Source organism: Nanorana parkeri, unplaced genomic scaffold (genome assembly GCF_000935625.1).
Source record: "Nanorana parkeri isolate BGI_ZX_2015 unplaced genomic scaffold, ASM93562v1 scaffold62, whole genome shotgun sequence".
Classification (NCBI taxonomy): domain Eukaryota; kingdom Metazoa; phylum Chordata; class Amphibia; order Anura; family Dicroglossidae; genus Nanorana; species Nanorana parkeri.
Window position 1 is genome coordinate 168,619 of NW_017306330.1, and position 7,445 is coordinate 176,063.

Genomic DNA, 7,445 nt, shown 5'->3' on the forward strand with positions numbered 1-7,445 from the left:
CCCCCCCTGAACCGCTGTATGCAGGACTGAGTGACGCGCTGGACGCAGGGCTTAGTGACGCGCTGGACACAGGACCCACCTGAGAGTGACCCTGCAGAGCACACCATAGATGCTGCACAGCCCATCTGAGACTGTCTATGGTGGGCTCTGAAAGGAATCTCAGGTGGGCTGGTCAGGGCTGCATCCCCCCCTCCCTCCTTTCCTTCCTTCCTTCCTAGCTCCTCATTCCTGCACACATGGCCTCGTCTGCCGCCGGACCAGCCAGAAGCGACGTCCCGTCACTAACGTGACGTCACTTCCGGCCAGTCCGACATCAGACGAGCAACGTCGCTGATTGGGCCCTAGCTTGTCTCAAAGCCGCTGCGGTGGCAATGCTGGGGCCCTGCGCTGCTAGGGCCAGGCCTCCGCCTCTTAGCCCTTCACCGTCGGCCGATAGTCATGTAAGGGACCCGGGCGGGCCCCCCAGGCTGCCCGGGCCCCTTACATGAGTATCGACCATACCCCCCTGATGGCTGCGCTGCCTTTGGGATGAATTAGAGCGGAGACTGCGATCCCCGCCTTTTCCTCCAACATCAGTACCTGACCTCACAAATGGTCCAACATTTCCATAGACACACTCCTAAACCTTGTGGACGCCTTCCCAGAAGAGTTGAAGCTGTTATAGCGGCAAAGGGCGGAGCCAACTCAATATTGAACACTACGGACTTTGACTGGGATGCCATTAAAGTTCATGTGGGTGTAAAGGCGTCCCAATACTTTTGGCAATATAGTGTAGTTCAGGTTGGCCACCTAGCTTCCAGGTGAGCTCCCTGTGCAGGTGTTGTATGCTCCTTGTGGATTGGATGATGTGTATTTCTATTTTCAAAGGTCTTTGCATCCTCAGCGTGTAATCTAACTGGGATGCGGATGAAGATTTATTTTTTTTCATTTTAATAACCCGGCTTTTTGATCATCACCACGATGAGATCAGCGCGGACACTTCCATCTGCAATACAGAAATCCATGGCGGGGTCCTTCGCACAATGGCAGACAGACGGGCGCGGAGCCCTCTCGCCGTACATTTGTCTTCTCCATAATGAGGAAATCTGATTTCGGCCTCCATATTGCGAGCGCGGCCTCCCCCCGGCGATGGGCGGCGGAGGAGATTAGACTCGGCGTTGATGAATACGCGTCGGATTTGAACACGCTGAGAAATCAATGAATGAATATTAACTCAGAAACGAGCGAGTGTTCATTTGGAATAAGTTGATGGACGGCAGACGGGTCCATTAAGGGGGGGATGAGGATGAATGGAAGTCGGCTTTGACAAGGAGAAGAACATTTCAAGTGAAGACGTCGGACTAACGCAATTTATTGGAGCGTTCTTATTGGTGATAATGAACGCCTCTATTGACGGGACTCGCCGACCCAACGTAGATCTTCTGTATTCTCTCTCCTTGTGCAGGGTGACTGGTCCTGTCTCCGCCACCTCCTGTAATAAAGACCGGTCACTGCTGCTCTCTCTCCATGTGCAAAGTGACTGGTCCTGTCTCCACCCCCTCCTGTAATAAAGACCAGTCACTGCTGCTCTCTTTTCCAAACTTCTCCTTGAATGGCCCATCTCTTCCCTCCAGCTGGGCCAAAATGGACTCCTGGAGCTCCACCTGCTCTTTCAACTGCCGGATCTCTGTGTCCAAAGAGGCACGGTTCTGGCTGTACAGCCCACTGCGCTGCTTCTTCAGCCGCCTGCACTCCGCTCTAAGCTTATAGAGCTTGTCTCTCTCCTTGTTCACCATCCGGATGCCGGTGACCACTCTCTCCCGAATGGAGTCAGCTCCTTCACCCTCAGCAGGGGCAGATAAATTACAAGCACCTGCACCAGCAGGTATCTCGCTCCTCAGCTCAGGACATGGCTGAGAGCTCCCAGACGAAGTCCCCCCGACCTCCATGGCTACCCCAGCAAGGGGCCAGGAGGCCTGGGATAGCTGGATCAAATTCCCTGCAAAAACTGGAAACCAGAGCAAACAGGACACACACCGCTCACTGCTGCTCTCTCTCCTTGTGCAGAGTGACTGGTCCTGTCTCCCCCCCTCCTGTAATAAAGACCGGCCACTGCCGTTTCCTCTCCTTGTGCAGGGCGACTGGTCTTATCTCCACCCCCTCCTGTAATAAAGACGGCTCACTGATGCTCTCTCTCCTTGTACAGGGTGACTGGTCTTGTCTCTGCCCCCTCCTGTAGTTCTGCTGTAGTAGGTGGAGCATGCTGGGTACCTCCAACAGCTCTGCTGTCTGCACAGGCTAAGTACAGCACAGTGATGAGGTCACCGCTACTTCTACATGGTAATATCTGAATCCTGCAACATGCTCCCCCCCTTCCCCACACACAGCTGACTACCCCTGCCAGGTATCCTGGGCTTTGCTGCCTCTCTTGCAGGCCCCAGGTGGCCATGGTGAGTAGAGTTTAGGGAGATCAGCAAACATCCATTATCTGAACTCCCCTCCTATGAATGAACCCGGAAGCGATGAGCATTTTGTCACTTCCAGTTCCTGAGCTCCATTTCCCTGGCTGGAGAAGACGCTGATCAAGCTCTATATCTGCTTGATCAGCTTGGGGTCCAAGGATGGCATAGATGTATGTAACAATAGAGCAGGGGTAGGCAAACTCCGGCCCTCCAGCTGTGATAAAACTACAAATCCCAACATGTATCTGCCTCTGGGAGTCATGCCTGTGGCTTCCAGAGTCTTGCAATGCCTCATGGGACTTGTAGTTGCACTGGAGGAGCAGCAGGAGGGCCACAGTTAGCCTACCCTAGGGGATGTGTGATCTTCTAGGGGAGGGGTAGGCAACATCCAGCCCTCATGGGGTTTGTAGTTGCACCATAGCTGGAGGTCCACAATTAGCCTACCCTAGGGGAGCGGTGATCTTCTGGGGGGGGAGGGGGGCCCTAGTGTAGGCTAGGTGTGGCCCTCCAGCAGCGGTGCAACTACACATCCCATGAGGCATTGCAAGACTCTGACAGCCACAGGCATGACTCTTAAAGGCAGGTGCATGATGGTATTTGTCGTTTTATCACAGCTGGAGGGCCGGAGTTTGCCTACCCCTGCAGTAGAGTATAGCCAAAGCCATACTTTTACTTTGATGTAGACAGAGTGAAGGTTGGAACCGCAGTCAGTGTCTGCGCTAAGGAGAGCCGGCCTCTTCATTCGTCCTGCTGATCATTGTCACCGAGACTGAAGATAAGAGAAGATTCAGCATTTCGAGTTGTCATTGGAACAGGAATAGAGGGGAAATCTTTAAATGGGGGCACCTGTTCTGGTGACCACTGTCTAAGAGGAGATTTCCTCTCACTTCCTGTTGTGTCTACACCTAAGCCTTTTATTTTTTAAGCAGGGCACAGTTGACATCTGTATGTTCAGGTCTGCTGATGAGGCACGCTGAGGTGCTATTGATAATGAACGGCCCCACAATGCATTGCGCTCACTTTCGTGAATTACGGGAACTCATTAAAATGCAGCGTTTTGATTTATCGCAACCCATTGATGTGAATCGGGCTGAAAACGTTACCGGCTCTCCCACAAATCCAGACAAGTCCCCTTTCCAGGCTTGTTTTGGTCTTCGTGAAAATCATTAGTATAATTCTTGTGTTTACTGTGGTTAGAGCGGGTGATGAGACGGAACGTCCCCGCGGCACAATGCTCTTCTCTTCACATTAAACACTTCACCCCGAGGCATGAATTCTGCTCGGCAGGTCGCCGCATGTCGGCCACTTTCAGCTGTCAGAAGACTCATAAGCCTTTAGCCTGATAATTCACGCTGGATCCGTATCTTCCGGGAAAACATGAATCTACGGGCAGCCGTATACCTATCTACCAATGTCTCTCCATAACAGGAAGAGCCTGGACAAGGACCTTCATGGCAGGGCCGTCATTTAATAAAAGCTACAGATGTATAAAAAGGTTGCACACCACTTTGGAAATTTAGATTTTAGTGATTGGGTTCATGTCCACTTTTAAAGCAAACTATACTGGTTTGTGGGACAATTCTACTTGGGGGGTTATTCACAAAACGGTGAAGAGTTTGGAGAAGGCCGGAGAAGTGAACAATCTAGGACAGGGGTGCCAATTAGGTGGATCGCGATCGACTCACTGACCTGTGTCCAGGGGCGTATCTGCCGCGAGGCAAACAAGGCGTTTGCCTGGAGCGGCAGATTCCCAGAGGGCGGCAATTGCTGTGGAGAGAAGGGGAGAGAACTGGAGGCCATCGTAGCGGCAGAGAGAGAGACAGCAGAGAGCTAGGAGAGATGGCTTGCAGCATATTTGTAGATCGCACTGAACCGGAACGCAGGCGCTAATGTGCGGGCTATGGCACGGCGGGCAAGGGGCGTGGCTGCGATGCCATTGACTTCAATGCACCAACACGCCCCCTCCCATGCCTGAACGCAGAGAGCCGGCCAGCTTGCATTTCAGAGGCCAAACGCTCTGGAACGCAGACTTTGTGGTGTGAACCGGCACAGAGTGGGAAAGGGAGTGAGAGCGGCAGTAGTCCCAATAGCAACTTTAATGTGCTTTTTTTTTCCAAATAAAGGTGTTTTTTTTTCCGCTGGTAGATCTCATTGAGCTCGTCATTTGAAAAGTAGATCTCCAGACGAAAAAAATTGTGGGCGCCCCTGATCTAGGACAACATAGCTGAACGGGAAAAATTCTCCAATCAGCTCACTTTCCAGCTCAGCGATGTTGTCCCGGACTGTTCACTTCTACCAATGTTTATATCCAGGAAGGATTTGTAAAAATGTTTTATGTAACATATATTTATTTGTAACAGGGTGCGTCAAAGATGCTCGGCTTCCCAGCCTACTGGCTCGCTAATAAGAAAGCCCAGCATTGCCTGCTTCTTAGTTGACAGTCTGTACATACAGTCACGGCCAAAAATATTGGCACCCCTGCATTTCTGCCAGATAATGTTCCACTTTGCGCAGACAATTGTTGCAATTACAAATGTTTCGGCTTTCTCATGTTTATTTCTTTTGTTCGTATTGGTGTGACACAAAAAAGTGGAGGAAAAAAAAAAAGCCAAATCTGACGCATTCCACGCAAAACTCCAAAAATGGACTGGACAAAATTATTGGCACCCTCAGTGATTATTTGGTAGCACAGCCCTTGGAAAAAAAAATAACTGAAATCAATGGCTTCCTGTAACCATCGCTGAGTGTCTTACACCTCTGTACAAGAATTTTGGAGCACTCTTCTTTCACCAACTGCTCCGGGTCTCTCAGATTGGAAGGTTCCTTTTCCCAACTGCTGTTTTGAGATCTCTCCACAGGAGCTTTATGGGATTCAGATCTGGCCTCATTGCTGGCCAGTCCAGTACTCAAGTGCTAGGAGGGAAACAGCAGAGGGGCAGAAGGACCTACACCAAACAATCCCTGTCCCTCACTTACTCCTCACCGCTGAGGCTCCGTGACAGCGGGGAGGATTTCCCTGCTGTGTAACCTGTTAGATGCCGATCTGAATGGAGAAAAAGCTGTCAGCTTCAGTCTTGAAGCTGACAGCTTTTTCCTCCATAGTTCTAGTTGAGGCTCCGCCCCACCCGCCTCCCCTGACCGCACGTCCCTGAGCAAATGGCCACAACTGGTTGAATGCACCTAGATCTTGGCCATGACCACAGGGCCAGATATTCATCTCTGAATCCTATAGGCATGCAACTTTTGGCGCCCATTGGAAACCCCTTGGCTCGGATGAACTCTTTTGCATAGAACATTTTCTTGTTTTACTGGTTCTGACCCAGTTTAGAATACTGTGACTGGGGCCGGATTTATCAATCGGCTCAGTTGGCTTGTGCCTGGAGGCATCACAGGCAGCCTTTCCCTGTATAGAGATTAGACACACATTTCTCTCCCATCATGAGTAGAACTAAGTTCCTCCTAAATAAGCTGATTTACACATTATCACCATTTTCTATGCCGGGTTAGGATCGGTGTAACAAGAAGGTGTTCTGTGTAAGAGGATGATCATCTCTGAACCGCGGCGCTAGGCGTTTGCGTACCGCGGCACCAGCGGAGCAGCCGCCCTAGGCAAACGCCTAGTTTGCCTCGCGGTAAATACGCCCCTGGATCCAAGAAGGTGTTCTGTGTAAGAGGGGGGTCCAAGAAGGTGTTCTGTGTAAGAGGGGGGTCCTAACCAAAGATATTCATTTAGATACCAGACTTTGTGTGCAGGTGAGCTTGTGTGGAGATCAAGAACCATTGTGAATGTGTAAGGCCCCATTCACATGTAGCGACATACCTTTGCAGCGGCCGGGATAGCGCGACTTTCGGGGTGACGATCCAGCGACGGTAGCGCGACCTTCTCCGTCGGGCTCCATAGAAAAAAAGCGAAATCGTGCAAAATCCGCCGAAAAAAGGGTCCTGTAGAAGCGACTTGCGACCGCGACGCACGACATGGAGCTAAGACAGCTCGGAAATCGCGCGATAAGTCGCTACATGTGAATGGGGCCTTAATCAACTTCTATGACATGACTGTGCTCCTACAATAATGCCAAGTTAAGGTCCCCACACACCTTACCATAATCGTGGGAAATCCCGCGATCGTACGATTATCGTAAGGTGTGTGGAAGCCATGTGACCTCTACTACTGTAAGGTCGCACGACTTTTAACTTACGAACATGTTCGAAAACCCGCCGAGCATCGTACGAGCCGATGCAAGCGCACACTACCCGTTCGGCATTGCGGTCATCGGAAGCCCGCTGCTCAGGGGGGCGCGGCTTGCGATCATCGCAAGTACGATCTGCCTGTCCAAGATGGGCAGATCGTACGTTTTTTTAAGTACCTTACAACCATCGCAAGACAAAAGTCTGTGTGTGCCCAGCATTAGTAACTATGCAAGGAAAAGTTTTTTCTTTTTGTTTCCTCTGTTGCCAATAGACACAAGCCTACTGCGCCTTATTGTAAATTCACACCTACATGTCTATATTTGACAGATTTCCCTTTCTAATGGGATCCTTGGGTTCCCCAGGCAAATTGAAACTATTGCAACCACCATGTCAATGACTCTTCCTCCTGGGAGGCACAGGTGCTGCGTGTCATTGTGTGCAGCCACATGAGCCTCCCAATGGAAGGATGCAGCTGCCCGTGGCTACACACAGACTGCCTGGAACCTGTATGTTCCTGCCGGTCCGAGTACCCGCGTATGGACGTACACTGTCTGCGTCCAAGTGTGGGCACCCGGACCTGCATGGGACTGTAAGTTCAGCTTTGTGTGTAGCTATGTGCTTCTGCATTCTCCCATAGGGAGGTACGGGCGGCCGCACACAATTACACACAGCACCTGTCCAGTGGCGGCTCTAGAGTTTGCGAGGCCTTAGGCAAAACTTAAACATGAGGCCCCACTTAGGCCCATAGTGGAAAAAAATGCAAGCGATAAAAAAGAAAAAGGTATGAAACGTATATATTAGGACATTCTTTAAATC